At 29.2% G+C, this 10,557-nt stretch overlaps 1 long non-coding RNA gene across 1 annotated transcript; it reads left to right on the top strand.

The window, feature by feature from the left end:
• The first annotated feature begins 6,049 nt into the window (after window positions 1-6,049).
• Window positions 6,050-10,095, top strand: LOC130899426 (uncharacterized). The gene is made up of 2 exons (XR_009060026.1): window positions 6,050-8,942; window positions 9,021-10,095. It is a non-coding gene; the product is annotated as an uncharacterized LOC130899426 (long non-coding RNA).
• The last annotated feature ends 462 nt before the right edge of the window (window positions 10,096-10,557 follow it).

Genomic DNA, 10,557 nt, shown 5'->3' on the forward strand with positions numbered 1-10,557 from the left:
CATCTAGAATTCCAAAGCGAAATATTCCATCTTTGTATAATTTTTTTGAAAAATTCAACGGTTTTTGATATATTTCTTTTTATTTTAACATACAAAATGTTGTAGTTTGCCACTAAATTGAATATTTAAATACCGTCAATATTTTTGGGTTTTATCCCATTCGTTCCTTTAAACTATCTTATATAGAGAGAAATTTAGGTTTTTTCACAATTTATTTCTTAAAATTTTTAGGTTTTTTTCTCCGAATTCCATAAATCCAGGAGTTTTTCGAGTTTATAACATTTTTCTTGAGAAATGCCACAAAATTTTTGGGTTTTATGCCATTTTTTTTCTTGAAAATATGTTAAATAGGGAAATTTAGGTTTTTTCACAATTTATTCCTTAAAATTTTTAGGTTTTTTTCTCCGAATTCCATAAATCCAGGAGTTTTTCGAGTTTATAACATTTTTCTTGAGAAATGCCACAAAATTTTTGGGTTTTATGCCATTTTTTTTCTTGAAAATATGTTAAATAGGGAAATTTAGGTTTTTTCACAATTTATTTCTTAAAATTTTTAGGTTTTTTTCTCCGAATTCCATAAATCCAGGAGTTTTTCGAGTTTATAACATTTTTCTTGAGAAATGCCACAAAATTTTTGGGTTTTATGCCATTTTTTTTCTTGAAAATATGTTAAATAGGGAAATTTAGGTTTTTTCACAATTTATTTCTTAAAATTTTTAGGTTTTTTTCTCCGAATTCCATAAATCCAGGAGTTTTTCGAGTTTATAACATTTTTCTTGAGAAATGCCACAAAATTTTTGGGTTTTATGCCATTTTTTTTCTTGAAAATATGTTAAATAGGGAAATTTAGGTTTTTTCACAATTTATTCCTTAAAATTTTTAGTGTTTTTTTCTCCGAATTCCATAAATCCAGAAGTTTTTAGGGTTTATAACATTTTTCTTGAGAAATGCCACAAAATTTTTGGGTTTTATGCCATTTTTTTTCTTGAAAATATGTTAAATAGGGAAATTTAGGTTTTTTCACAATTTATTCCTTAAAATTTTTAGGTTTTTTTCTCCGAATTCCATAAATCCAGGAGTTTTTCGAGTTTATAACATTTTTCTTGAGAAATGCCACAAAATTTTTGGGTTTTATGCCATTTTTTTTCTTGAAAATATGTTAAATAGGGAAATTTAGGTTTTTTCACAATTTATTTCTTAAAATTTTTAGGTTTTTTTCTCCGAATTCCATAAATCCAGGAGTTTTTCGAGTTTATAACATTTTTCTTGAGAAATGCCACAAAATTTTTGGGTTTTATGCCATTTTTTTTCTTGAAAATATGTTAAATAGGGAAATTTAGGTTTTTTCACAATTTATTTCTTAAAATTTTTAGGTTTTTTTCTCCGAATTCCATAAATCCAGGAGTTTTTCGAGTTTATAACATTTTTCTTGAGAAATGCCACAAAATTTTTGGGTTTTATGCCATTTTTTTTCTTGAAAATATGTTAAATAGGGAAATTTAGGTTTTTTCACAATTTATTTCTTAAAATTTTTAGGTTTTTTTCTCCGAATTCCATAAATCCAGGAGTTTTTCGAGTTTATAACATTTTTCTTGAGAAATGCCACAAAATTTTTGGGTTTTATGCCATTTTTTTTCTTGAAAATATGTTAAATAGGGAAATTTAGGTTTTTTCACAATTTATTTCTTAAAATTTTTAGGTTTTTTTCTCCGAATTCCATAAATCCAGGAGTTTTTCGAGTTTATAACATTTTTCTTGAGAAATGCCACAAAATTTTTGGGTTTTATGCCATTTTTTTTCTTGAAAATATGTTAAATAGGGAAATTTAGGTTTTTTCACAATTTATTTCTTAAAATTTTTAGGTTTTTTTCTCCGAATTCCATAAATCCAGGAGTTTTTCGAGTTTATAACATTTTTCTTGAGAAATGCCACAAAATTTTTGGGTTTTATGCCATTTTTTTTCTTGAAAATATGTTAAATAGGGAAATTTAGGTTTTTTCACAATTTATTTCTTAAAATTTTTAGGTTTTTTTCTCCGAATTCCATAAATCCAGGAGTTTTTCGAGTTTATAACATTTTTCTTGAGAAATGCCACAAAATTTTTGGGTTTTATGCCATTTTTTTTCTTGAAAATATGTTAAATAGGGAAATTTAGGTTTTTTCACAATTTATTTCTTAAAATTTTTAGGTTTTTTTCTCCGAATTCCATAAATCCAGGAGTTTTTCGAGTTTATAACATTTTTCTTGAGAAATGCCACAAAATTTTTGGGTTTTATGCCATTTTTTTTCTTGAAAATATGTTAAATAGGGAAATTTAGGTTTTTTCACAATTTATTCCTTAAAATTTTTAGGTTTTTTTTCTCCGAATTCCATAAATCCAGGAGTTTTTCGAGTTTATAACATTTTTCTTGAGAAATGCCACAAAATTTTTGGGTTTTATGCCATTTTTTTTCTTGAAAATATGTTAAATAGGGAAATTTAGGTTTTTTCACAATTTATTTCTTAAAATTTTTAGGTTTTTTTCTCCGAATTCCATAAATCCAGGAGTTTTTCGAGTTTATAACATTTTTCTTGAGAAATGCCACAAAATTTTTGGGTTTTATGCCATTTTTTTTCTTGAAAATATGTTAAATAGGGAAATTTAGGTTTTTTCACAATTTATTCCTTAAAATTTTTAGGTTTTTTTCTCCGAATTCCATAAATCCAGGAGTTTTTCGAGTTTATAACATTTTTCTTGAGAAATGCCACAAAATTTTTGGGTTTTATTCCATTTTTTCTTTGAAAATATATTAAATAGAGAGAAATTTAGGTTTTTTCACAATTTATTCCTTTAAAATTTTGGGTTTTTCTGTCCGAATTTCATAAATTCAGAAGTTTTTCGGGTTTATAACATTTCTTTTGAGAAATGCCGCAAAATTTTTGGGTTTTATGCCATTTTTCCTTGAAAATATCTTAAATATAGAGAAATACAGGTTTTTCACAATTTATACCTTAATATTTTTGGGTTTTTTTCTCCGAATTTCAAAAATTCAGAAGTTTTTCTGGTTTATATTATTTCTTTTGAGAAATGCCACAAAATTTTTGGGTTTTATGCCATTTTTTTTCTTGAAAATATGTTAAATAGGGAAATTTAGGTTTTTTCACAATTTATTCCTTAAAATTTTTAGTGTTTTTTTCTCCGAATTCCATAAATCCAGAAGTTTTTAGGGTTTATAACATTTTTCTTGAGAAATGCCACAAAATTTTTGGGTTTTATGCCATTTTTTTTCTTGAAAATATGTTAAATAGGGAAATTTAGGTTTTTTCACAATTTATTCCTTAAAATTTTTAGGTTTTTTTCTCCGAATTCCATAAATCCTTAAGTTTTTCGAGTTTATAACATTTCTTTTGAAAAATGCCACAAAATTTTTGGGTTTTATTCCATTTTTTCTTTGAAAATATATTAAATAGAGAGAAATACAGGTTTTTCACAATTTATACCTTAAAATTTTTGGTTTTTTTTTCTCCGAATTTCATAAATTCAGAAGTTTTTCGGGTTTATAACATTTCTTTTGAGAAATGCCACAAAAATTTTGGGTTTTATGCCATGTTTCCTTGAAAATATCTTAAATATAGAGAAATCTAGGTTTTTTCACAATTTTTTCCATAAATTTTTTTGATTTTTTTCTCCCGAATTTCATAAATCCTCAAGTTTTTCGAGTTTACAACATTTCTCTTGAGAAATGCCTCAAAATTTTTGGGTTTCATCCCATTGAAACCATATTTGAAGAAAACCTTCATTTTGTATCGCAACTCGATACAACTACGGCCAATAACAGCAAACCACAACCATATCTGCTGGAGAGGACGCAAGACCATCAAAGGATTCCAATAACAAACTTATCCTTTCCAAATTTTGACCATGACTTTGTCCTCAACAGCTTTCGGCCAGTGATAAAGCGTGGATCCAACGATATGGCCGCACATAGGACAAAACTTGTGTCCAAGTGTAGGTTTATGAAGATCCTCCGATCGTTGTATTCGCGATCCAACGCCCAAATTGCCTTAAAAGACGTTTCCTTTCGAAAATTTGGCACCTGTTTATCTGGATCTTCAAATTCCTCATCTTCGAAACGATTTTCTGTTTTCTAAGAATGAAGATTACCTACCATCGCTCCGTTTCGGCGATTGAGTCCGTTATAAAACAATCTTCAAGGGTGGACGTTTCGTTTTTTCCCCTCTATTTAAATCCCCCAAAAAAAAAGAGACACAAAAAGTGAAACCGTTCAAAAACTTTCCCACACGACATCAAAAGATTTAACCTGTTTTGGGGTTCCCTCTTAGGTAACTGTGACACCTGTGCACCTACCCACAACCACCATTCAGATTTGTTACTCATATGGGAGGGCAATTTTGTATACTCCGGTTCTTTTGTACTTTTTTTTTTATATTTTCCCGTAACCGAAAAGTCATAATTATTTAGAAGATGTATGCGGGATTAATTTGGGCATTATGTTTCTTTCCTTGTGTGTAGCCCCACAAAATTTACTACCTACCATGAGATTAGGGTGTTTTTTTATGGTGTTATGAATGTCCGATGTCCGAAAACTACTTTTCTTTACAAAGCGGTTTGTTTTATACCCAATCGATCGAAATTTTCAACCCATTGTTAAAATCGACAAGTTTCAAACTTAATTTTTAGCTATAAATCATTTCCTCGTTGTTTATGATTGTAGTTTAGTCCTTTAGAACAGATCTACGACACGGTGACGATTTAAGGATGTTTTGAAGGAACTACCAGCACGACAACGATCCCGAGCAATCCTCCAAGTCACGCAAATCATATTTAAAAGAATTGTAACCGTACTCGAGAGTTTTCAAGTTATTTAACTCGAATTAATTAACGAATTGACGTGGTTAATTTTTTTTTTTTTCGATTGTCCGGTGTTTTGCGCGAGGCGCCGTCGACTGCGATCTTTCGTGGGAAAATCTGGCAGGTGTATGTGGTGGAAACTCTTTTTAAATGTTTATGTATGTATATGAAGTCGAACAGAACCGGCTCGGAGTGATTTGGTTAATTCGATTGTCACCTCGGGCTACGGTTAGTTCGTCGAATCTCGAAACATAATTACCGACTACAGCATCCGGTATACGCGTTGTAATTTACGTTTTATCGTTACTCCCACGTTAAATAAACTATTTTCAACGATAAAATGCTGAAATCTGACTTCAATTCAATCAAATTTCTTTAAAAAATCTTTCTAAACGATCAATTCCTGCGGATATTCATCTTGAACTTCTGTGGGTTGTAGTTCTCGGGAAAAACGTGTCTTGGTAGCTGATATGACTAGCTTGGACTTCCTCAAAGTAATATTTCCCGATAAATTGAAGTCTGCAGACGAACTTGGTGCTCGAGAACCACGTCGGAAGAGCTTCCGTCGTAGTAATATCGATAAAACAGAGTTTTGTACCCGCCTGGTATATAAACGCAAAAAAAAATCTATCGACAACAACATCCCAACCAAATTCATGTTCGACAAGCCTCATATCGAAAGCCTGTTCAATGTTTGTCTTAATACTATTAAAAACTGAAGCTAGAAACTTTTCATTCGCCCCTCGTAGTTATAATTTGTTGAGGACATTTGATATTTGACAACAGACAAAATAAAAATAAATTCCTGAATCTGTTTGGATTAATTAAAAATATTAACTAATAATATTGTTAAGTTGGTAAAAAAGGCGCCTTGTACGGCAGCATCTTCTTGTAGAACTCCAACGGCAGGTGGTTGGTCTTTAAACTGAGACCCTGGGAAACTGAGTTTCAGCAGAGTTCCCACACATCGCACGCACCTGGCGTACGTCGAGGACACGGACTAGGACGATGCCATTCAATAATAATAAAAAAAAAATCAACCCACTTGGATTTACTGATTATTACTTGCACGTGTAAGGAGGGTGGCAGTTTTACCGGAATGGAAAAACGGTTAATTTGACAATATTAAATAAAATAATAAATTTTTGAAATACATTTATTGGAACATTACGTAATGATCTATAACTTTTATAGGGACAACCTGTACGATCTAAAAATAACGAAAATGTATTTTCCAATCGATTTTCTAAACCCTCTCCCGTGTTGGCCAGATACTTTCGGGACCACCCTCGTAAACTGCAATTGATAACAAAAAGACGAACCACAATTTTGTTTCTTATTTTTGTATACTTTCCATTTTAATTTTACAGTATTTGTTGCAATATTAAATTAAAATATCAAAATTATACGTTAATTTTATTGGTGTGTGTATTATTAATATTTTCATGGTCTGCGCCTCCTATAGAATTTAACTCAACACCAGTAGCAACATCATAAAAGATGACTAAACATTGTAGCGACGTTGCCATATATAGCGTATTCCTAAATCACTGATATATAATAGTAAAAATACAAAAGTACAAACATATATTTCCCTATACACTTATTACATAATATATTATTAAATTTTATGTTATCACTGTATTATATTTTAAAATGTATTAAGAAAAAGAATAAAAACTTGTCGATCGTATTTATTTATCCGTAGCACTGGCAACGCTGTATTGTTCTTTAAACTAGACTTGTCCATGCATCTTTTTCTCGCGAATGAGATAAAAAGAAACAATATATTTTGTATACTGACATCGAAAGATTTCAAGATTATTGTTTATAGAACAAGTTTAAAATTATATGTAGTTTTATCAATAATTTACTTTTTATTATTTCAAAAGTATGAAACTAAAAAATGGATTAATATTTTTGAAAATTAATATAGGCGAGAGATATTGTCATAATATAATCAGCGAAAATGTGTTTTTCAATCGATTAACCCCACTCTTTATTGTATAGATCAACAAAATGAATTCTAGACTATAATTGCTACCAAATAAATTTTTTCATGGTCCAACATTTTTTTGATCTTCAACAATGATTTTCAGTCTAATTTTTTGAGCCCAAAACGTCAAAATTTTGAAATTATTTTGATTTTGACACTACATAAATTTTGAAATAGACAAATAAAAACAAAATATTTATGATTCGATTTGGCTTCATTATTTTTAAAATAGTTTCCATTGAGATCTATACACTTTTGTATACGTTTAAAACAATTTGGCTCGTCATAGAAAATCATCGAACGAAAATGTTTCCGATTTGATTCCAATTGTTCACGAAAATGAATGTCTCGAGTAAACAATTCAAATAACACTCGTACTAAGTACGTATTAAAAATGTCAAACTTTATTATGGCAGTGTCAGATTTGACATTTTGCAAGATTGATCGACAAATTAATTTCGTATATATTTCAAGAATAACAGCGACCTCTATTCTTGCAGAACTGTATTAACTTGAAATTATCATGTCTATAGCTTCTGAACTTTCCCGTTTATTAATATGACAGATGACAGATGACCATAGAATAATGAATTTAATCTTTTTAAAACTTATAACGAAAAAAACGAAATAGTTCTACTATTAATAATTAAATAAACTCTGTATGTGATGTAAGAGATTCTCAGTTTTGAAAACCTGAATATATTTCACAGTCAAAGTTGGTTAATTTAAAATCAACTTGTATCGCCTACCGAATTAGCACAAATAAAAAAATTAAACTCTTCTGGCAACTAAAAAAGTTCGTTACAATCTTCAGAAGCAACAAAAAGAGAAGATGGAACAAATTTCCATCTCAAATCGAAAAATTTAATGCAAAGACGACAAAGGATATAAAACGAAAACTAAAACGACCTTATAAAGTGAAATGGACGGTGTTTAAATGAAACTAAGTGTATAGGGTCTTAAAGGCGAGTTTCGATATTCATGATAACGTCAGTAGTTTTGTACAGATTTTATAGTGCAGTTATTTTAAGAAGTTTTTATTGTTGAAGTTTATAAATATAATATTTCAAAAATGTAATTTGGAATAAATAGATTCACTTATATTAGTAAAAGAATGTATGATAAAGAAATTTCGATAAAATCGGAATATTTATATTGTAGAAACACTTTTAAAACAAAATGTCTACCAACGCGATAACCAATGAAAATTTGACACTATTTTTACAATAACAATTTTTAGTGAGGAAAAAGTTTATACAAGTGATAAGGATATTATACAGGGTAAAAAAATGTAGAATGTAGAACATTCCGATTTGATTTAAAATTTGAAAACTCCAAGGAAAATATTTCAATATTTAGACAAACATTTAAGCGGGAAATTTAATTTTACGATTGACACAGCGTTGCCAACTATTTAAAAATTTAGTTATTTTATATTTCAAGTGATACAGTATAAAGTAATAATATTCTGATTTGAGAAAACATTTTTTGCGATGATATATATACAGTATGTCCCGTCTAAAACCTAACATAGAACAGATGCGTATAGGGAAGCTTAAAATATGTCGATTGGGAAATTTTGGGCCCCAATTTGAGTACCTTCAATTCCTCAGTGTTGCAACTTGGTTTAGACGTAAATCGATTCTTATTATCATATCTTTGATTATATGCTTCTGTTTTGTATCGGTTATTAATAATACAAATGTATTTATGTTGATAAATGTTTATATAATTTCGAAAATTTGTCTGTACTATAACTGGTGAACGTGACGGAAAAGGACGGGGCTATATCTTTGGCTTGGGCTAAGCGTACGCCTTTTCAGTCGCGTGTATAACGCGCGCTAAAAATCGTACATGCGCGGATCGAATATCAGATACGAGTCGCTTATATAAACTACGAGCTGTACCATTTGGGCACATTCACCCTTCGAACTTAACTTAAAGTTAGTCGTACTGTGAGTTTTCGGTACGTCGTGAATATATTACGTCGTAATTTGACAATCAGCTGATTTCTGTTTTGGAAAAATGTGTCTCTGCAACAAGTTAATCGAGATGAATAAAATTAAATCGCCTTATAGACGACAACAACGAGAGGTAAATAATATATTTTTAAATACGAGTTTGTAGGTTAATTTTAGTACGTTAGCTGATGGATTTTTTTTTTATTTACAGCTTCTGAAACCTAAGCTTTCACGAAAAATAGTTCCTAGCGCTAGAGTCAATTTGAATAACTTCTGGGAGAAATTTGCGGAAATTTCTGAGCAAAATACGTCTCTGGTAACTTTTGATTCCGGTTCAACTGCTGGAATAATACGGAGTATTTCGTATTCTACTTTTAACGATAACGAAATTAATGAAAATTTGGTTAACGAACTTTTAGAACTTGGAAAATTGTAAGATGTTTAATTTTAGTATAGTTTTAAAAGTAGGGTTAGGATAAATTTAGTTTGCATGAGAAGTAATCAATGTCTTCCTGTTAGGTTAGATTAATATTATGGTTTTCTGAGCTAATGATCTTTTTTTTTATATATATATATATATATATTTTGGTTAAGCTGACTTTTTAAAAGTGCAATTTCAATACGTGCAATATTTAAATAAAAAAAATATATATTGTGATATTAGTGTAGGTTAAATCTGTGATATATTTTTTTTAAAATAGCTTACAACTGCTTGTTTATTTTTTGTACATTTTTTTTCGACACCTTTAACTTTTGCTCAAGCTTTAAACGATGCTTTGAAATTTTTAAAACTTGGCTTTAATTAGTTTTAAATATTTTTATCTGTGATAAATTCGGAGCTTTAATTTTTTTTAGTTTAGTTATGCTTTTTCGCTTCAACTTAAAATAATACGATCGTCGTATTGTTTTTTGTAAAGCATAGGCCGAAAAGTGTCAATTTTGATGTATATAAGACTGAAAAGGGAAATTTAAATTTTAGTTTGCACATATTCTTTGATCCTTAGCTTTATAAATAAATATAATGCTCTGGCAGGCTATGTGATAGGAATATGATAAACTTTTTGTACATTTTTTCTGTGATATCAGCTTAACGAATGATTTCTTCCATTACTGTTTTATTGATAACGAAATTTAGTTGATAATTTTTTTCGTATCTTAATCTTTAAGTCTTTTTTCGTAGTTTTTCGATAATCTCTTCCACAGATCTTTCATTAGCTTTAAGATTTTTCGTCTAGTATAGTGTTTTGTAATTATACATTATCCAAAATAAAAATTTGTAGTTTCAATTTTTTCATTTTTATTTATCCCCATATCCATCAAAAAAACCGACACAAACTGGATAAATCTTGTTTTATCTATTCTGCGCATGCTTGAGAATGCGCAGAACCGACTTCCTTAGTCAAAACAGCTTCCTAATATAGAAACTGTCCATAAAGAAATACTACATATATGAAAATAAGCAAGAAGAAAATACAAATTTGATTTTCTGTATATACAAACGAGGAAAGAATTAATTGAATCGATTATTGAGATATTGCATCATGTTACGAAATAATTTTTTTGCTTCAACGTAAAATAAACTACAAGGCGTTAATTTACGTACGAGTTATATATAAACGTATCCATATTTCATAAAATACCCTTTATGAATACCTATAAATCATATATTTTTCTTAAAAATATATTTTTATGCCTATTTTATGAACTGGTAATATTTTTAAAAATCACGGTAACCGCGTCTCGGTAGT

Source organism: Diorhabda carinulata, chromosome 11 (assembly GCF_026250575.1).
Source record: "Diorhabda carinulata isolate Delta chromosome 11, icDioCari1.1, whole genome shotgun sequence".
Lineage (NCBI taxonomy): Eukaryota > Metazoa > Arthropoda > Insecta > Coleoptera > Chrysomelidae > Diorhabda > Diorhabda carinulata.